The following is a 19,121-nucleotide window of genomic DNA, read 5'->3' on the forward strand; positions in this document are numbered from 1 at the left end:
TTGCTCCCCTTATCGAACAGCCAGAGCTTCTGTCTATTACTGAATCGCTTTTAGCCAGCAGTGGAGCTGCAGCAACCTGATAGGTTGAGGTTCTTCTCTTTCCCTGCATACCTTCGATAGCTCAGCTGGTAGAGCGGAGGACTGTAGGTGGAACGTTGGCAATCCTTAGGTCGCTGGTTCGACTCCGGCTCGAAGGAGGTCACTTTTCACACTCAAACATTTTCTTGGCCGCGCTGGAGGGCAAAAGGAACGTTCCCTGACCGGGAATCGAACCCGGGCCGCGGCGGTGAGAGCGCCGAATCCTAACCACTAGACCACCAGGGAAGGGCTGTTCAGCCAGTCTCCTCAAGCCTGCCTGTGGGCCTCTACCAGATTTTGCTGCAATTTCTCAAGCAAAACCGCTAAGGCTAGCCTTTTCCTCTTGGAGAGGAGAGAGTCTCTGACCCTGGATCACAGTTCTTCCACTGAGAAACTGTCACATGCTCCGTGAGAACTTCCTAACAACACCGCAACTTGCAATTCAATCAAAGCAGCTTGCAAAAGACAACAAGGAGAGCCCAGCCGTGCTCTCAGTGCCAAGAGGTGCCTGACTCACTCCGCTTTTTGTTTTCAGCCCTTCTTCTGCAGAGCATCTGGCGAAGGAGCTCGAGGTTGACAGAGCGCATAGCACAGAGTGTCGTCGTCTCTGAGGTATGCCTGGTTTTTTGAGCGGCCAGCCTTGCACTGTTTTAAAGTAATTTGCTACCCAGCTACGTTAGCCACGCCAGGAAGACAGAGATCCCTAACATGTGACGCCTCCATCTTCAAGCTTTTCATAGCAGACCCCTCATCGGAGCGCTTCCTTACGTTGGCTCCAGGCCTGTTAATGGCATGAGAAAAAGTTGATGTTGCGACAGGCCCCGCTCCAGGCGAACACCACCAAGATGCGTGTAAACACCAGGGCGCCTGACTGGTGGGCCAGTGGCGCAATGGATAACGCGTCTGACTACGGATCAGAAGATTCTAGGTTCGACTCCTGGCTGGCTCGATCTGCCTCTTTTGCTTCGCTATCAGCCTACAGCAGTTTTATTAGTTTGTTTTATTAGCCCATAGTTTTTGACTATTGGTATTGGAATGGTTAGTTTTTTTTTTCTTGTAAACTGACAGTCCAACCATAGGCCGTTTTGTCAGCTAGATAGCACCTACCATACAATACCGTGCGTGCTTTCAAATGCATCGCATAAGCACTGTCACAAGGACCTTGCTTTAATGACCAGTTTATAGTATCTTTTTATGCGAACACAAGAATGGGAGAGAGCTGCACCCCCTGGGAGAGACAAATGACATCTCCCTCCATCGAGTCTGGTACAAGTGAATTCAGTAAACAATCCCTTCAGAACATTGCCATATTCTTAAAGGCGACGGTCACACACTGAATGCCAAAGGGCCTAACATAACCCTGCCCTTGTACTGGCCACACGCATGAAAAATGGCACACAAGCCTGACCGGCGTTTGCGGGCTTTCCCATATGGTCTAGCGGTCAGGATTCCTGGTTTTCACCCAGGCGGCCCGGGTTCGACTCCCGGTATGGGAAGTTTGGCTTGTCTTTGCTCCCCTTATCGAACAGCCAGAGCTTCTGTCTATTACTGAATCGCTTTTAGCCAGCAGTGGAGCTGCAGCAACCTGAGGTTCTTCTCTTTCCCTGCATACCTTCGATAGCTCAGCTGGTAGAGCGGAGGACTGTAGGTGGACCGTTGGCAATCCTTAGGTCGCTGGTTCGACTCCGGCTCGAAGGAGGTCACTTTTCACACTCAAACATTTTCTTGGCCGCGCTGGAGGGCAAAAGGAACTTTCCCTGACCGGGAATCGAACCCAGACCGAGGCGGTGAGATCGCCGAATCCTAACCACTAGACCACCAGGGAAGGGCTGTTCAGCCTGTCTCCTCAAGCCTGCCTGTGGGCCTCTACCAGATTTTGCTGCAATTTCTCAAGCAAAACCGCTAAGGCTAGCCTTTTCCTCTTGGAGAGGAGAGAGTCTCTGACCCTGGATCACAGTTCTTCCACTGAGAAACTGTCACATGCTCCGTGAGAACATCCTAACAACACCGCAACTTTCAATTCAATCAAAGCAGCTTGCAAAAGACAACAAGGAGAGCCCAGCCGTGCTCTCAGTGCCAAGAGGTGCCTGACTCACTCCGCTTTTTGTTTTCAGCCCTTCTTCTGCAGAGCATCTGGCGAAGGAGCTCCAGGTTGACAGAGCGCATAGCACAGAGTGTCGTCGTCTCTGAGGTATGCCTGGCTTTTTGAGCGGCCAGCCTTGCACTGTTTTAAAGTAATTTGCTACCCAGCTACGTTAGCCACGCCAGGAAGACAGAGATCCCTAACATGTGACGCCTCAGTCTTCAAGCTTTTCATAGCAGACCCCTCATCGGAGCGCTTCCTTACGTTGGCTCCAGGCCTGTTAATGGCATGAGAAAAAGTTGATGTTGCGACAGGCCCCGCTCCAGGCGAACACCACCAAGATGCGTGTAAACACCAGGGCGCCTGACCGGTGGGCCAGTGGCGCAATGGATAACGCGTCTGACTACGGATCAGAAGATTCTAGGTTCGACTCCTGGCTGGCTCGATCTGCCTCTTTTGCTTCGCTATCAGCCTACAGCAGTTTTATTAGCTTGTTTTATTAGCCCATAGTTTTTGACTATTGGTATTGGAATGGTTAGTTTTTTTTTTTCTTGTAAACTGACAGTCCAACCATAGGCCGTTTTGTCAGCTAGATAGCACCTACCATACAATACCGTGCGTGCTTTCAAATGCATCGCATAAGCACTGTCACGGGGACCTTGCTTTAATGACCAGTTTATAGTATCTTTTTATGCGAACACAAGAATGGGAGAGAGCTGCACCCCCTGGGAGAGACAAATGACATCTCCCTCCATCGAGTCTGGTACAAGTGAATTCAGTAAACAATCCCTTCGGAACATTGCCATATTCTTAAAGGCGACGGTCACACACTGAATGCCAAAGGGCCTAACATAACCCTGCCCTTGTACTGGCCACACGCATGAAAAATGGCACACAAGCCTGACCGGCGTTTGCGGCCTTTCCCATATGGTCTAGCGGTCAGGATTCCTGGTTTTCACCCAGGCGGCCCGGGTTCGACTCCCGGTATGGGAAGTTTGGCTTGTCTTTGCTCCCCTTATCGAACAGCCAGAGCTTCTGTCTATTACTGAATCGCTTTTAGCCAGCAGTGGAGCTGCAGCAACCTGATAGGTTGAGGTTCTTCTCTTTCCCTGCATACCTTCGATAGCTCAGCTGGTAGAGCGGAGGACTGTAGGTGGAACGTTGGCAATCCTTAGGTCGCTGGTTCAACTCCGGCTCGAAGGAGGTCACTTTTCACACTCAAACATTTTCTTGGCCGCGCTGGAGGGCAAAAGGAACGTTCCCTGACCGGGAATCGAACCCGGGCCGCGGCGGTGAGAGCGCCGAATCCTAACCACTAGACCACCAGGGAAGGGCTGTTCAGCCTGTCTCCTCAAGCCTGCCTGTGGGCCTCTACCAGATTTTGCTGCAATTTCTCAAGCAAAACCGCTAAGGCTAGCCTTTTCCTCTTGGAGAGGAGAGAGTCTCTGACCCTGGATCACAGTTCTTCCACTGAGAAACTGTCACATGCTCTGTGAGAACATCCTAACAACATCGCAACTTGCAATTCAATCAAAGCAGCTTGCAAAAGACAACAAGGAGAGCCCAGCCGTGCTCTCAGTGCCAAGAGGTGCCTGACTCACTCCGCTTTTTGTTTTCAGCCCTTCTTCTGCAGAGCATCTGGCGAAGGAGCTCCAGGTTGACAGAGCGCATAGCACAGAGTGTCGTCGTCTCTGAGGTATGCCTGGCTTTTTGAGCGGCCAGCCTTGCACTGTTTTAAAGTAATTTGCTACCCAGCTACGTTAGCCACGCCAGGAAGACAGAGATCCCTAACATGTGACGCCTCCGTCTTCAAGCTTTTCATAGCAGACCCCTCTTTGGAGCGCTTCCTTACGTTGGCTCCAGGCCTGTTAATGGCATGAGAAAAAGTTGATGTTGCGACAGGCCCCGCTCCAGGCAAACACCACCAAGATGCGTGTAAACACCAGGGCGCCTCATCGGTGGGCCAGTGGCGCCATTGATAACGCGTCTGACTACGGTTCAGAAGATTCTAGGTTCGACTCCTGGCTGGCTCGATCTGCCTCTTTTGCTTCGCTATCAGCCTACAGCAGTTTTATTAGCTTGTTTTATTAGCCCATAGTTTTTGACTATTGGTATTGGAATGGTTAGTTTTTTTTTCTTGTAAACTGACAGTCCAACCATAGGCCGTTTTGTCAGCTAGATAGCGCCTACCATACAATACCGTGCGTGCTTTCAAATGCATCGCATAAGCACTGTCACGGGGACCTTGCTTTAATGACCAGTTTATAGTATCTTTTTATGCGAACACAAGAATGGGAGAGAGCTGCACCCCCTGGGAGAGACAAATGACATCTCCCTCCATCGAGTCTGGTACAAGTGAATTCAGTAAACAATCCCTTCGGAACATTGCCATATTCTTAAAGGCGACGGTCACACACTGAATGCCAAAGGGCCTAACATAACCCTGCCCTTGTTCTGGCCACACGCATGAAAAATGGCACACAAGCCTGACCGGCGTTCGTGGGCTTTCCCATATGGTCTAGCGGTCAGGATTCCTGGTTTTCACCCAGGCGGCCCGGGTTCGACTCCCGGTATGGGAAGTTTGGCTTGTCTTTGCTCCCCTTATCGAACAGCCAGAGCTTCTGTCTATTACTGAATCGCTTTTAGCCAGCAGTGGAGCTGCAGCAACCTGATAGGTTGAGGTTCTTCTCTTTCCCTGCATACCTTCGATAGCTCAGCTGGTAGAGCGGAGGACTGTAGGTGGAACGTTGGCAATCCTTAGGTCGCTGGTTCGACTCCGGCTCGAAGGAGGTCACTTTTCACACTCAAACATTTTCTTGGCCGTGCTGGAGGGCAAAAGGAACGTTCCCTGACCGGGAATCGAACCCGGGCCGCGGCGGTGAGAGCGCCGAATCCTAACCACTAGACCACCAGGGAAGGGCTGTTCAGCCTGTCTCCTCAAGCCTGCCTGTGGGCCTCTACCAGATTTTGCTGCAATTTCTCAAGCAAAACCGCTAAGGCTAGCCTTTTCCTCTTGGAGAGGAGAGAGTCTCTGACCCTGGATCACAGTTCTTCCACTGAGAAACTGTCACATGCTCCGTGAGAACATCCTAACAACACCGCAACTTTCAATTCAATCAAAGCAGCTTGCAAAAGACAACAAGGAGAGCCCAGCCGTGCTCTCAGTGCCAAGAGGTGCCTGACTCACTCCGCTTTTTGTTTTCAGCCCTTCTTCTGCAGAGCATCTGGCGAAGGAGCTCCAGGTTGACAGAGCGCATAGCACAGAGTGTCGTCGTCTCTGAGGTATGCCTGGCTTTTTGAGCGGCCAGCCTTGCACTGTTTTAAAGTAATTTGCTACCCAGCTACGTTAGCCACGCCCAGGGATGGGCAGTATTTCAAATACATGTATTTAAAATACGTATTTGAAATACAAAATACTATTTTGTATTTTGTATTTTAAAGCCTTTGGAAAAAATCGAATGTAATTTGTATTTAAATACATTTAAGATGAGTATTTTTGTATTTTCAAAATACTCAAAATACTTTGAGCCAGGCAACCTCTTTATCAGGAGCTGTTTTCATGCATCTACTAGTTCAGACCAGACACCCCTCCCCCCAACATTCATTCAGGTGAGCCGCAGCTGTACAACCCTAGCCTGACAAGCCAGACCCACATCAAGATGTTTGGTCTGGAAACTCACCATAGACAGTTCAATCCGAGGGGCGGGATAAACGGTTGTCTTTCAAACTCCCTCTGCACGCGATAGGATAGCGCTACAACCATCCAGAGCAACGTGAAGCGGAGCTCATTGATAGATTAAACATTCGCTGTATCCGGTCAGCAAAATTCCGAACACATCTTCCCTTTTTAAGAATGACTTCAGTGCCGTTCTTTGTTCTTTTCTCAGAGAAAAGCTTAACTCAAGTCTTCCAGAGTCACAGCCAAAGCTGATTCGAAAGACCGCCGTTCGCCAGCGTCTGTGTTTACTAGAAGCACGCAAACGCAACTCTGCCGTCATTATGTTAAGCCCCGCCCACCGACTCTATACACGATGTGATTGGCCCGACCAGAGTTTGGTTTTTACAGCTCAGAAGTGTATTGAGAGTTGCTAGACGGCACTCGTGGCAGATTAGATTTGCTGCCGCTAGGGTGCGTCTAGATTTCTAGGCTAGTACAACCCAGCCTTGGATCGGCAACTTTACAAAATTGTTGGAATAAGGTGAGGATGTCATGGTCAATTCTACTTGTTGATTAAAGTAGCTTGTCAAATGTGTTTAAAGTATTAACGTTACTGCATGTTAGGGATGAGTGATATCATATGACAATACATATCGTAGATTCGTAGCAAAAATATAAAATGTGAATCGATGGAACTTTTTCTAAATCATTTACATAGATAGGCCTATCGGGGTAAGCACATATATCTGTGCAGCTTTTAGAGGGCAGGAATAATTGGAATGTTGGAGTGGAAAAAGAAGTGAGGGCGAATGAGTTATTGACGTAATTTGTGTTATTATAACTGCCGCTAAAGGAAATTCAAATTCAAATTGAAAACGAAAGTTTCTAAGCAGTTGCACACATCTAAATGCTTTTTGGCATTTGGCATTAGGCCCAGATAGATTACAGCCTAATATGGATACCTTCACTGAATTGCCAATTTCACATGTATTTGGTGTATTTTCAAAATACAAAATACTGTATTTGTATTTAAATACATTTTTCCACACAGTATTTTGTATTTGTATTTAAATACATTTTTCCTCACAGTATTTTGTATTTGTATTTTAAATACATTTCCATGTATTTATGCCCATCTCTGGCCACGCCAGGAAGACAGAGATCCCTAACATGTGACGCCTCAGTCTTCAAGCTTTTCATAGCAGACCCCTCATCGGAGCGCTTCCTTACGTTGGCTCCAGGCCTGTTAATGGCATGAGAAAAAGTTGATGTTGCGACAGGCCCCGCTCCAGGCGAACACCACCAAGATGCGTGTAAACACCAGGGCGCCTGACCGGTGGGCCAGTGGCGCAATGGATAACGCGTCTGACTACGGATCAGAAGATTCTAGGTTCGACTCCTGGCTGGCTCGATCTGCCTCTTTTGCTTCGCTATCAGCCTACAGCAGTTTTATTAGTTTGTTTTATTAGCCCATAGTTTTTGACTATTGGTATTGGAATGGTTAGTTTTTTTTTTTCTTGTAAACTGACAGTCCAACCATAGGCCGTTTTGTCAGCTAGATAGCACACTGAATGCCAAAGGGCCTAACATAACCCTGCCCTTGTACTGGCCACACGCATGAAAAATGGCACACAAGCCTGACCGGCGTTTGAGGGCTTTCCCATATGGTCTAGCGGTCAGGATTCCTGGTTTTCACCCAGGCGGCCCGGGTTCGACTCCCGGTATGGGAAGTTTGGCTTGTCTTTGCTCCCCTTATCGAACAGCCAGAGCTTCTGTCTATTACTGAATCGCTTTTAGCCAGCAGTGGAGCTGCAGCAACCTGATAGGTTGAGGTTCTTCTCTTTCCCTGCATACCTTCGATAGCTCAGCTGGTAGAGCGGAGGACTGTAGGTGGAACGTTGGCAATCCTTAGGTCGCTGGTTCAACTCCGGCTCGAAGGAGGTCACTTTTCACACTCAAACATTTTCTTGGCCGCGCTGGAGGGCAAAAGGAACGTTCCCTGACCGGGAATCGAACCCGGGCCGCGGCGGTGAGAGCGCCGAATCCTAACCACTAGACCATCAGGGAAGGGCTGTTCAGCCTGTCTCCTCAAGCCTGCCTGTGGGCCTCTACCAGATTTTGCTGCAATTTCTCAAGCAAAACCGCTAAGGCTAGCCTTTTCCTCTTGGAGAGGAGAGAGTCTCTGACCCTGGATCACAGTTCTTCCACTGAGAAACTGTCACATGCTCTGTGAGAACATCCTAACAACATCGCAACTTGCAATTCAATCAAAGCAGCTTGCAAAAGACAACAAGGAGAGCCCAGCCGTGCTCTCAGTGCCAAGAGGTGCCTGACTCACTCCGCTTTTTGTTTTCAGCCCTTCTTCTGCAGAGCATCTGGCGAAGGAGCTCCAGGTTGACAGAGCGCATAGCACAGAGTGTCGTCGTCTCTGAGGTATGCCTGGCTTTTTGAGCGGCCAGCCTTGCACTGTTTTAAAGTAATTTGCTACCCAGCTACGTTAGCCACGCCAGGAAGACAGAGATCCCTAACATGTGACACCTCCGTCTTCAAGCTTTTCATAGCAGACCCCTCATCGGAGCGCTTCCTTACGTTGGCTCCAGGCCTGTTAATGGCATGAGAAAAAGTTGATGTTGCGACAGGCCCCGCTCCAGGCAAACACCACCAAGATGCGTGTAAACACCAGGGCGCCTCACCGGTGGGCCAGTGGCGCAATGGATAACGCGTCTGACTACGGATCAGAAGATTCTAGGTTCGACTCCTGGCTGGCTCGATCTGCCTCTTTTGCTTCGCTATCAGCCTACAGCAGTTTTATTAGCTTGTTTTATTAGCCCATAGTTTTTGACTATTGGTATTGGAATGGTTAGTTTTTTTTTCTTGTAAACTGACAGTCCAACCATAGGCCGTTTTGTCAGCTAGATAGCGCCTACCATACAATACCGTGCGTGCTTTCAAATGCATCGCATAAGCACTGTCACGGGGACCTTGCTTTAATGACCAGTTTATAGTATCTTTTTATGCGAACACAAGAATGGGAGAGAGCTGCACCCCCTGGGAGAGACAAATGACATCTCCCTCCATCGAGTCTGGTACAAGTGAATTCAGTAAACAATCCCTTCGGAACATTGCCATATTCTTAAAGGCGACGGTCACACACTGAATGCCAAAGGGCCTAACATAACCCTGCCCTTGTACTGGCCACACGCATGAAAAATGGCACACAAGCCTGACCGGCGTTTGCGGGCTTTCCCATATGGTCTAGCGGTCAGGATTCCTGGTTTTCACCCAGGCGGCCCGGGTTCGACTCCCGGTATGGGAAGTTTGGCTTGTCTTTGCTCCCCTTATCGAACAGCCAGAGCTTCTGTCTATTACTGAATCGCTTTTAGCCAGCAGTGGAGCTGCAGCAACCTGATAGGTTGAGGTTCTTCTCTTTCCCTGCATACCTTCGATAGCTCAGCTGGTAGAGCGGAGGACTGTAGGTGGACCGTTGGCAATCCTTAGGTCGCTGGTTCGACTCCGGCTCGAAGGAGGTCACTTTTCACACTCAAACATTTTCTTGGCCGCGCTGGAAGGCAAAAGGAACGTTCCCTGACCGGGAATCGAACCCGGGCCGCGGCGGTGAGAGCGCCGAATCCTAACCACTAGACCACCAGGGAAGGGCTGTTCAGCCTGTCTCCTCAAGCCTGCCTGTGGGCCTCTACCAGATTTTGCTGCAATTTCTCAAGCAAAACCGCTAAGGCTAGCCTTTTCCTCTTGGAGAGGAGAGAGTCTCTGACCCTGGATCACAGTTCTTCCACTGAGAAACTGTCACATGCTCCGTGAGAACATCCTAACAACACCGCAACTTGCAATTCAATCAAAGCAGCTTGCAAAAGACAACAAGGAGAGCCCAGCCGTGCTCTCAGTGCCAAGAGGTGCCTGACTCACTCCACTTTTTGTTTTCAGCCCTTCTTCTGCAAAGCATCTGGCGAAGGAGCTCGAGGTTGACAGAGCGCATAGCACAGAGTGCCGTCGTCTCTGAGGTATGCCTGGCTTTTTGAGCGGCCAGCCTTGCACTGTTTTAAAGTAATTTGCTACCCAGCTACGTTAGCCACGCCAGGAAGACAGAGATCCCTAACATGTGACGCCTCCGTCTTCAAGCTTTTCATAGCAGACCCCTCATCGGAGCGCTTCCTTACGTTGGCTCCAGGCCTGTTAATGGCATGAGAAAAAGTTGGTGTTGCGACAGGCCCCGCTCCAGGCAAACACCACCAAGATGCGTGTAAACACCAGGGTGCCTGACCGGTGGGCCAGTGGTGCAATGGATAAAGCGTCTGACTACGGATCAGAAGATTCTAGGTTCGACTTCTGGCTTGCTCGATCTGCCTCTTTTGCTTCGCTGTCAGCCTACAGCAGTTTTATTAGCTTGTTTTATTAGCCCATAGTTTTTGACTATTGGTATTGGAATGGTTAGTTTTTTTTCTTGTAAACTGACAGTCCAACCATAGGCCGTTTTGTCAGCTAGATAGCGCCTACCATACAATACCGTGCGTGTTTTCAAATGCATCGCATAAGCACTGTCACGGGGACCTTGCTTTAATGACCAGTTTATAGTATCTTTTTATGCGAACACAAGAATGGGAGAGAGCTGCACCCCCTGGGAGAGACAAATGACAGCTCCCTCCATCGAGTCTGGTACAAGTGAATTCAGTAAACGATCCCTTCGGAACATTGCCATATTCTTAAAGGCGACGGCCACACACTGAATGCCAAAGGGCCTAACATAACCCTGCCCTTGTACTGGCCACACGCATGAAAAATGGCACACAAGCCTGACCGGCGCTTGCAGGCTTTCCCATATGGTCTAGCGGTCAGGATTCCTGGTTTTCACCCAGGCGGCCCAGGTTCGACTCCCGGTATGGGAAGTTTGGCTTGTCTTTGCTCCCCTTATCGAACAGCCAGCGCTTCTGTCTATTCCTGAATCGCTTTTAGCCAGCAGTGGAGCTGCAGCAACCTGATAGGTTGAGGTTCTTCTCTTTCCCTGCATACCTTCGATAGCTCAGCTGGTAGAGCGTAGGACTGTAGGTGGAACGTTGGCAATCCTTAGGTCGCTGGTTCGACTCCGGCTCGAAGGAGGTCACTTTTCACACTCAAACATTTTCTTGGCCGTGCTGGAGGGCAAAAGGAACGTTCCCTGACCGGGAATCGAACCCGGGCCGCGGCGGTGAGAGCGCCGAATCCTAACCACTAGACCACCAGGGAAGGGCTGTTCAGCCTGTCTCCTCAAGCCTGCCTGTGGGCCTCTACCAGATTTTGCTGCAATTTCTCAAGCAAAACCGCTAAGGCTAGCCTTTTCCTCTTGGAGAGGAGAGAGTCTCTGACCCTGGATCACAGTTCTTCCACTGAGAAACTGTCACATGCTCCGTGAGAACATCCTAACAACACCGCAACTTTCAATTCAATCAAAGCAGCTTGCAAAAGACAACAAGGAGAGCCCAGCCGTGCTCTCAGTGCCAAGAGGTGCCTGACTCACTCCGCTTTTTGTTTTCAGCCCTTCTTCTGCAGAGCATCTGGCGAAGGAGCTCCAGGTTGACAGAGCGCATAGCACAGAGTGTCGTCGTCTCTGAGGTATGCCTGGCTTTTTGAGCGGCCAGCCTTGCACTGTTTTAAAGTAATTTGCTACCCAGCTACGTTAGCCACGCCAGGAAGACAGAGATCCCTAACATGTGACGCCTCAGTCTTCAAGCTTTTCATAGCAGACCCCTCATCGGAGCGCTTCCTTACGTTGGCTCCAGGCCTGTTAATGGCATGAGAAAAAGTTGATGTTGCTACAGGCCCCGCTCCAGGCAAACACCACCAAGATGCGTGTAAACACCAGGGCGCCTGACCGGTGGGCCAGTGGCGCAATGGATAACGCGTCTGACTACGGATCAGAAGATTCTAGGTTCGACTCCTGGCTGGCTCGATCTGCCTCTTTTGCTTCGCTATCAGCCTACAGCAGTTTTATTAGCTTGTTTTATTAGCCCATAGTTTTTGACTATTGGTATTGGAATGGTTAGTTTTTTTTTCTTGTAAACTGACAGTCCAACCATAGGCCGTTTTGTCAGCTAGATAGCGCCTACCATACAATACCGTGCGTGCTTTCAAATGCATCGCATAAGCACTGTCACGGGGCCCTTGCTTTAATGACCAGTTTATAGTATCTTTTTATGCGAACACAAGAATGGGAGAGAGCTGCACCCCCTGGGAGAGACAAATGACATCTCCCTCCATCGAGTCTGGTACAAGTGAATTCAGTAAACAATCCCTTCGGAACATTGCCATATTCTTAAAGGCGACGGTCACACACTGAATGCCAAAGGGCCTAACATAACCCTGCCCTTGTACTGGCCACACGCATGAAAAATGGCACACAAGCCTGACCGGCATTTGCGGGCTTTCCCATATGGTCTAGCGGTCAGGATTCCTGGTTTTCACCCAGGTGGCCCGGGTTCGACCCCCGGTATGGGACGTTTGGCTTGTCTTTGCTCCCCTTATCGAACAGCCAGAGCTTCTGTCTATTACTGAATCGCTTTTAGCCAGCAGTGGAGCTGCAGCAACCTGATAGGTTGAGGTTCTTCTCTTTCCCTGCATACCTTTGATGGCGGTACCTGACAACCACAAGTCTGTAAAATCAATCCAATAGCATGCCGAGTTCAATCTTTCAAAAACCAATTAAATTGCGAACTCCATTTTTGCCCGTCCAATGAAATGGCAAGGTCCATTTTTCATACTCCAATCACCGCGCGTAGTCCATCTTTGAGCATTCCATCCAATCTCCGCGTTGCGAACTCCATCTTTGCTTGTCCAATGAAATGGCGAGGTTCATTTTTCATACTCCAATCACCGCGCGTAGTCCATCTTTGAGCATTCCATCCAATCTCCGCGTTACGAACTCCATCTTTTCTTGTACAATGAAATGGCGAGGTTCATTTTTCGTTACTCCATTCACCGCACGAGAGTCGATGAGCCCATTCGATACGCTTTCGCTTGTTTATTCCGCTCAGGTATGCTGATCATATTTTCTTAATGAAATACTAGTGTAGCCTATGTCTTCCGTTTGTTTATTAGCTAAATTAAATTAAACGGGCATAAAATGTAACAGTTTACCCTCCTATTGTGTATGTTTCGGTCGAATTCGGTTCTTAGCCCAAGTGTAACATAACATTACGCATATTTTCCTAATGAAATATTATTGTAGCCTATATCTTCCGTTTGTTTTTTAGCTAAATTAAATTAAACGGGCATTACATGTAACAGTTTACCCTCCTATTGTGTATGTTTCGGTCGAATTCGGTTCTTAGCCCAAGTGTAACATTACGCCTATTTGAGTTCAGGCACATACAAGCCCATTTATCAGATGGACAAAGTTAAAATAGCACAATATGTTTAATATGAGTATTTGTTTAAGTCAGAATAATCCATACATTATTCATTTTTGTTGTTGTTGTTGTTGTTGTTGTTTTACTCCAAAACCCAGATCAACAAAGCATACAGGCCATAAATAGAAGTTTCAAAACTTGTACTGTTGGTTACAAAAAATAAATCACAACATTAGGTGATTATATATGTATTATTATGTATTTATAATCTGCTATAATGTGGCAGTCATTTTGAACCAGAAACACAAAACTAGCTCAAATGAAATGAACACAAAAAGAGTAAAGGAAGTAAAAGATTAGTTTCCCCCTAAAACAAAATCTGTCATCATTTATTTTCCATCAAGCTGTTCTAAACCTGTATGAGTTATTTTGAAGAATGAAGACCGTTAATAATCCTCATTGACTTCCATAGTATTTTTTTGTTTTGTTTTTCCTACTATGGCAGTCAATAGGGGCCGTCAACTGTCTGGTTACCAATGTGCTTCAAAAGAAACTCATACAGGTTTGGAACAACTTGAGGGAGAGTAAATTATGACATAATTTTAATTTTAGGGGGAACTATCCCTTTAATGCTATATTTCTGGGCTACAATGGCAGTTGGTATTCTATTCTATTAAATTCTTGTTCTGTATTGTTTAGGCAACAACATGGCTTCAACTAAGTCACACAAAGGCATGAGCGATGCTGACTGGCTTGCGCGTCTGGAGAGTTTTGCCCGAACTGGAGTTTGGCCATCCAGGGAGGGAAATAGACCTTCTCCCCGACAAAAAAAGATGGCATGAGTTATATCAGAAGGTAAATTATGCAGCTAGATTCATGAGCAAACTAATAAACTTGTGTGATAATACATTGTGCTATTTTTTTTATATGTATGAATAAGTAATTATTTACAATGTAAATACAATGTAATATGGTTATAATTATGATGACATGGGTGTCTTGAAATAATGTGTACAACAGTGTCACAGCTATACTTTATATTTATGTTCATAGATAGAAAAGTGCCCTCTGCAAATGAGGGGGCAGACCACCCTTATGAAGGAAGCACAAAAGTGTATTTGTGGATTTCACAAGGTAACTCCAATTAGCCTAGTTCAAGTTGCATAAATAGATGTGTTTGCAATATCAATTTGTCTTTATGTCTAAAGTCATATTATGAATACTGTATAATATTATGTCCCTGGTATATCTTATAAGCATGTATCACAGGTTCATCCACCAGTCACAGTGGAGGCATCACAGAGCACCCCTGCCCAAAGTACACCCTCCAGTGATGTGGCACGTCCTGCAAAGATGGCCAAACTGACATTGTCAATGGTAAGCAGACCTTACTGCAGACATTGAAATATCTCAAACTTTTCCTATAGTGTTACAGGTGTTGTTATCACTAACTATGACAAACCTTTTCAGTTTGAAAAGTCAAGGTTTGGAGGCTCACATGTGGCAGCAGCCAAACCTAATTTGAACATTCAGAGGAAAACATCTCAGGTTAATATGAAAGAATTAGTTAGACATCACTTTATCACTACATAATTTTGTTTAATAAAAAAACATTTTGCGATCCCCTTAATAGATTATTCATAATGTTTGACTCCACAGACCAGTTCAGCCGCAGCTTCATGCCCACCCTCTCATCCTTGTCCTCCTCCTCCTCCTCCTTCTCCTCCATCCCCCAAACCCCATCGGCCTGTCATTCAGTCCTCCTCATCCTTCTTCCTTCCTCCAGCCCAGAGATCACAGCGGATCAAAGAAACAGCAACACCATCAACTAATTCTGAGTCTGCTGTTGTGAGGGGCCCAGTAAGATGTCATTCAAAATACAAACATGCCTTCATCATTTAATGCTCTCTTACGCCTGCTTCACACATACTCCGACTGCAGTTCATATGCAGTGCGTGCTGCAGTACGTATGCGATGCAGGAGCAGTGCCTGCTATTGTGCTTTCACATATGCCACGTTTGCAGTGCGCAACTTAACCGCAGTTGAGTACTACAAACACAGCATTTATTCATAATTTTTTATTTCAAATCCAAAAGTTGTTAATGACTATGGCTTGTCAGCATTGCAATTCTCTTTGTATACACTCTTTTATAGATGTCATGTTTAAACGCACAACATTTAAACGTTATATTAAATTAATTACTTTATATTTATATAGCCTAGAACTTTATATTTATATATTATATTGCTTACACAAGTGGCAAAACATAGGCTATAGCTTATATAATGACAAACATTTTAAATTAGAACTTACAATAGACAAAAAAAGTCGTCTCTCGTTATTTCTTTCAATTTTAAATCTTTTAAAAAAAAATTTTTTTACAAGAAATCCTGCAGGTCATAAAGAACTTTGTTTTTCCACCTCCAAGAAAGGACGAGTGCTCTCCATTATGTCTCTTTGTTTACCTAAATGCCAGGTAAGGGACATTTTCCTTGCTTTACCCGAGGCAAAAGGCCATGTGTTGACTTTGAAACAGAGTAGACTTTAAGTCCACCGCATCAATGCATGTTTATTTTAGTGCGAACAATGCACTGACCTTTAATTCAGCGCGTGCAGCAAAAAAATAGTGAACGCTCTAACCGGTTAACATGGGTACGGAAACAAATACGCACTGCAAACAGAGTATGTGTGAAACAGGCATTATTTAAGGCAGGTTAGGGCTACCCTAACCCTAACCCTAGCCTAACCCTTATTTAAACCAGTGTTTTTGATAATATCAGCAGGTCTCATCTCAGCCAGAAGACCCTGCAGATCTCCCACTACTGTGGCCACAGACAATGCCACAGCAGGACCAGAAGTGGGTGTCGGAAGCACTTTTTAGGGTTAACGCAAAAGGAAAGCAGGAGCTGCGTGAAAACCTTCAGTTGTGGTATGACCCCCCACCACCAGCCCTGTTGTACCACCAAGCCCCAACACCTGATAGATTTTTTTCACAGCGACTCTTGCTCTGGATGCCGTATAGGCTATGGAAGGTACGACTCCAGTGTACTAACCCTGCCTGTGCCAGTTATCAGCTGTGTGGTGGTGGTCTGCACAGGAGGGTACGACAGGTGTTAGATATTGACAGATACTACAACCTGGTGACAGAGACCCTGATCTGTACCAGGTGTAGAACCAGCTACCTGTCCTGGAGTCATGCTGTGCTGCAGCAATTGGACCTGGCCCATCGATCTGAATTTAGAATCATTCTCACACGCAAGTAATTACTTTGCAGTCATATGTGCTCATATGCTACCTTTGATAAATATATACTACTATAATTAGATACTTGATAATAAGATACTTGAATGATTACTTTTTTCCAAGGTATGCCTGTGACATTCGAGTTATTCGTTTGTTGCGTGAGAGGGGCATGGGAAATGGCCCAGTGAGGATCATCGGCCAGCTGAAGGAGAACCACACTGAGGAGTGGTTACAACGTGTGTCTCGGTACACATCGATGTGTGTGGCCTTTTTGGATAATCCTGGCCTGCTTCCACTGCACTTTCAGGAGCCGCCACCACTTGTTCCAGTACCTAGCTACAAATGGCTTCTCACTGTTTACAGTCAGGACATCCTCAACAGGCTTGATCACATCAAGGCCAGCATTACATCCACATATGGATCGATTTTAAAAATGGACTCAACTAAGAAGGTCAGAGGAGCTGCTTTAATGACTGTACCATTATCTATAATGTATTGTTAGACCAAAAGAGCTTTATTTGTACATTTTACTCATTCAATGTATGTTGTATTATTTACTATGTTTATTGTTTCTTTCAGATCACGAAGAAGTTGAGTGGGCCTGCGAAAGGCACAGCACAGTGGCTTACCTCAGTTGGCAATGAGGTAGGTCAGGTGCTGATGAGTGTCCTGACTGCGAATGAAGGAGCTGGGTTAGACCTCATGGCTGCAGGACTCGTGGAGAGATACCAGAGAGCTGGTGTTGATCCTCCCACTATCTTATATGTGGACTGTGACTGTTGCAAGGAAGTGGGAGAGACTAAACTGAAGAGGAGGTTCAGTGGCTGGCCCAATATCATCATCCGCCTAGACATTTGGCATTTTATGCGGCGTCTGGCAGTAGGGTGCACAACTGATGCCCACCAGTTGTATCCTACTTTTATGTCTAGGTTGTCGTCATGTATTTTTGAGTGGGATGCAGGGGATCTCACTCTGCTGAGAAGGGCAAAGAAGGAGCAACTCACCCAACAGAGCTGGCCTGCAATGACGGAGGCAGAGATTGACCGTCATATAAGCAAAGATGAGCTGGCCCAACACTGCAGGAGAAGAACACGAGGAGAGGAAACAACTATGCGCCTCCTTGATATGCTCATCAGAGAGCTCATGGGTGGCAAGGGGAATGACGCCCTTGGTGTTCCTCTCCTTGACAGTGTAAGGATGCAGCACATCTGGCAAGTCCAGAGGCGGCACATTACCTGTATTCAGGACCCTCCAGATGTGCCCCTCTACACGGAAACTGGAACCATAAACAAGGGCGGGATTGTTCTAAAGACATATAGGTGTGCCAGAGGCTCCACTTCCCTGGAATCATTTCACTGCCACCTAAACAGATTTATTCCAGGTTTGTCATGACAGAATAGACCATATCTTGCCACTAATTCCTGTTTATTTATATACTTGCAGTAAACCAATTGCATTTTCTCTTTTGTAGTTTCTTAAAACAATGTTTGGCTTTCTATTTCTTATTCTAGGGAATAGCGCAAACAGCCTGAACTTCCAGATTTACCTCCTGGAAGGTTTGTTACGCTGGAATCAGGACCGGGCTGCAGCTGCTGTTGCAGGTGGAGGTGGAGGTTCAACCCTGCGTACTTACACAGGGGAGCTGGTTTACTCTGTCAACGAGAACTACAATAAGTTGTATGGCAGGAAATTGGTCACTAGCTTCACTCCACCTGCAGTTTACACAGGTAAACATATTTTGATCAATGCAGTTCACTAGGTAGCATGTTTTTGTTAAAACTGCAAGTGATTTTGGTCAATAATGTCATTTTGACAGATCAGAGAAAAATTATACTATCAGAATTTTTGCATACTGGACTCTTTGTTGTAGGTTTCAGGGAAAATAAATGACATACTAGAATATAGAGTAATTCTGTCTTTTTACAATGTCCTCTGAGTTACATATTTTTTGTTTATGCAGAAGCTGAATATTTATTTAAAAATATTTACTACATTTCAGAATAAACCTTTCTGATTCATTTCCTTTAAAATGTTTTCTGTTACAAATATTTCCTCAGGGGAGCTCATTGGAGTGCAGTACTTGTTGAGGCAGAATAGTCAGCCCCTGGAGGACATGTGCCCTACCTCTGATAGGACCTCTCAGTTGCTGGAGGAGATAAATGTGGAGGAGCAAGTGGAAGAGGATGAGGGTTTCATTGATTTGTTGGGAGAGGAAGCCACAGTGGCAAATCTTGTGGCATCAGATGACTTGTTCCTTTTAAGTCCACCAGTTCTACCCACTGCACCTCTGCCCTGTGTCCAAGCTCCACCCGCTGCACCTCTGCCCTGTGTCCAAGCTCCACCCGCTGCACCTCTGCCCTGTGTCCAAGCTCCACTCGCTGCCCCTCTGCCCTATGTCCAAGCTCCACCCACTGCACCTCTGCCCTATGTCCAAGCTCCACCCGCTGCACCTCTGCCCTATGTCCAAGCTCCACCCGCTGCACCTCTGCCCTATGTACAAGCTCCACCCACTGCACCTCTGCCCTTGGTCCAAGCTTCACCTGCTGCACTTCTGCCCTATGTCCAAGCTCCACCCACTGCACCTCTGCCCTTGGTACAAGCTCCACCCGCTGCACCTCTGCCCTTGGTCCAAGCCTCACCTGCTGCACTTCTGCCCTATGTCCAAGCTCCACCCACTGCACCTCTGCCCTGTGTCCAAGCTCCACCCGCTGCACCTCTGCC

General features: G+C 47.0%; 21 non-coding genes across 21 annotated transcripts; 15 read left to right on the forward strand and 6 right to left on the reverse strand.

Moving 5' to 3' along the window:
* The first annotated feature begins 110 nt into the window (after nucleotides 1-110).
* On the forward strand, nucleotides 111-197 carry trnay-gua (transfer RNA tyrosine (anticodon GUA)). The gene is given in 2 exon segments: nucleotides 111-147; nucleotides 162-197. It is a non-coding gene; the product is annotated as a tRNA-Tyr (tRNA).
* A 55-nt stretch (nucleotides 198-252) lies between these two features.
* trnae-cuc (transfer RNA glutamic acid (anticodon CUC)) lies at nucleotides 253-324 on the reverse strand. Its single transcript has one exon. It is a non-coding gene; the product is annotated as a tRNA-Glu (tRNA).
* A 630-nt stretch (nucleotides 325-954) lies between these two features.
* On the forward strand, nucleotides 955-1,027 carry trnar-acg (transfer RNA arginine (anticodon ACG)). Its single transcript has one exon. It is a non-coding gene; the product is annotated as a tRNA-Arg (tRNA).
* Nucleotides 1,028-1,502: 475 nt separating this feature from the next.
* On the forward strand, nucleotides 1,503-1,574 carry trnae-uuc (transfer RNA glutamic acid (anticodon UUC)). The gene has a single exon. It is a non-coding gene; the product is annotated as a tRNA-Glu (tRNA).
* Nucleotides 1,575-1,689: 115 nt separating this feature from the next.
* trnay-gua (transfer RNA tyrosine (anticodon GUA)) lies at nucleotides 1,690-1,776 on the forward strand. Its single transcript is given in 2 exon segments — nucleotides 1,690-1,726; nucleotides 1,741-1,776. It is a non-coding gene; the product is annotated as a tRNA-Tyr (tRNA).
* Nucleotides 1,777-2,533: 757 nt separating this feature from the next.
* Nucleotides 2,534-2,606, forward strand: trnar-acg (transfer RNA arginine (anticodon ACG)). The gene has a single exon. It is a non-coding gene; the product is annotated as a tRNA-Arg (tRNA).
* Nucleotides 2,607-3,082: 476 nt separating this feature from the next.
* On the forward strand, nucleotides 3,083-3,154 carry trnae-uuc (transfer RNA glutamic acid (anticodon UUC)). Its single transcript has one exon. It is a non-coding gene; the product is annotated as a tRNA-Glu (tRNA).
* Nucleotides 3,155-3,419: 265 nt separating this feature from the next.
* Nucleotides 3,420-3,491, reverse strand: trnae-cuc (transfer RNA glutamic acid (anticodon CUC)). The gene has a single exon. It is a non-coding gene; the product is annotated as a tRNA-Glu (tRNA).
* A 1,177-nt stretch (nucleotides 3,492-4,668) lies between these two features.
* Nucleotides 4,669-4,740, forward strand: trnae-uuc (transfer RNA glutamic acid (anticodon UUC)). Its single transcript has one exon. It is a non-coding gene; the product is annotated as a tRNA-Glu (tRNA).
* Nucleotides 4,741-4,863: 123 nt separating this feature from the next.
* Nucleotides 4,864-4,950, forward strand: trnay-gua (transfer RNA tyrosine (anticodon GUA)). Its single transcript is given in 2 exon segments — nucleotides 4,864-4,900; nucleotides 4,915-4,950. It is a non-coding gene; the product is annotated as a tRNA-Tyr (tRNA).
* Nucleotides 4,951-5,005: 55 nt separating this feature from the next.
* On the reverse strand, nucleotides 5,006-5,077 carry trnae-cuc (transfer RNA glutamic acid (anticodon CUC)). Its single transcript has one exon. It is a non-coding gene; the product is annotated as a tRNA-Glu (tRNA).
* A 2,080-nt stretch (nucleotides 5,078-7,157) lies between these two features.
* trnar-acg (transfer RNA arginine (anticodon ACG)) lies at nucleotides 7,158-7,230 on the forward strand. Its single transcript has one exon. It is a non-coding gene; the product is annotated as a tRNA-Arg (tRNA).
* A 247-nt stretch (nucleotides 7,231-7,477) lies between these two features.
* trnae-uuc (transfer RNA glutamic acid (anticodon UUC)) lies at nucleotides 7,478-7,549 on the forward strand. Its single transcript has one exon. It is a non-coding gene; the product is annotated as a tRNA-Glu (tRNA).
* Nucleotides 7,550-7,814: 265 nt separating this feature from the next.
* On the reverse strand, nucleotides 7,815-7,886 carry trnae-cuc (transfer RNA glutamic acid (anticodon CUC)). Its single transcript has one exon. It is a non-coding gene; the product is annotated as a tRNA-Glu (tRNA).
* Nucleotides 7,887-8,516: 630 nt separating this feature from the next.
* Nucleotides 8,517-8,589, forward strand: trnar-acg (transfer RNA arginine (anticodon ACG)). Its single transcript has one exon. It is a non-coding gene; the product is annotated as a tRNA-Arg (tRNA).
* A 474-nt stretch (nucleotides 8,590-9,063) lies between these two features.
* trnae-uuc (transfer RNA glutamic acid (anticodon UUC)) lies at nucleotides 9,064-9,135 on the forward strand. Its single transcript has one exon. It is a non-coding gene; the product is annotated as a tRNA-Glu (tRNA).
* Nucleotides 9,136-9,258: 123 nt separating this feature from the next.
* On the forward strand, nucleotides 9,259-9,345 carry trnay-gua (transfer RNA tyrosine (anticodon GUA)). The gene is given in 2 exon segments: nucleotides 9,259-9,295; nucleotides 9,310-9,345. It is a non-coding gene; the product is annotated as a tRNA-Tyr (tRNA).
* A 55-nt stretch (nucleotides 9,346-9,400) lies between these two features.
* On the reverse strand, nucleotides 9,401-9,472 carry trnae-cuc (transfer RNA glutamic acid (anticodon CUC)). Its single transcript has one exon. It is a non-coding gene; the product is annotated as a tRNA-Glu (tRNA).
* A 1,513-nt stretch (nucleotides 9,473-10,985) lies between these two features.
* On the reverse strand, nucleotides 10,986-11,057 carry trnae-cuc (transfer RNA glutamic acid (anticodon CUC)). The gene has a single exon. It is a non-coding gene; the product is annotated as a tRNA-Glu (tRNA).
* A 630-nt stretch (nucleotides 11,058-11,687) lies between these two features.
* On the forward strand, nucleotides 11,688-11,760 carry trnar-acg (transfer RNA arginine (anticodon ACG)). Its single transcript has one exon. It is a non-coding gene; the product is annotated as a tRNA-Arg (tRNA).
* Nucleotides 11,761-12,234: 474 nt separating this feature from the next.
* Nucleotides 12,235-12,306, forward strand: trnae-uuc (transfer RNA glutamic acid (anticodon UUC)). Its single transcript has one exon. It is a non-coding gene; the product is annotated as a tRNA-Glu (tRNA).
* Nucleotides 12,307-19,121: the final 6,815 nt, after the last annotated feature.

The sequence above is a fragment of the Pseudorasbora parva genome, chromosome 22 (assembly GCF_024679245.1).
Source record: "Pseudorasbora parva isolate DD20220531a chromosome 22, ASM2467924v1, whole genome shotgun sequence".
Classification (NCBI taxonomy): domain Eukaryota; kingdom Metazoa; phylum Chordata; class Actinopteri; order Cypriniformes; family Gobionidae; genus Pseudorasbora; species Pseudorasbora parva.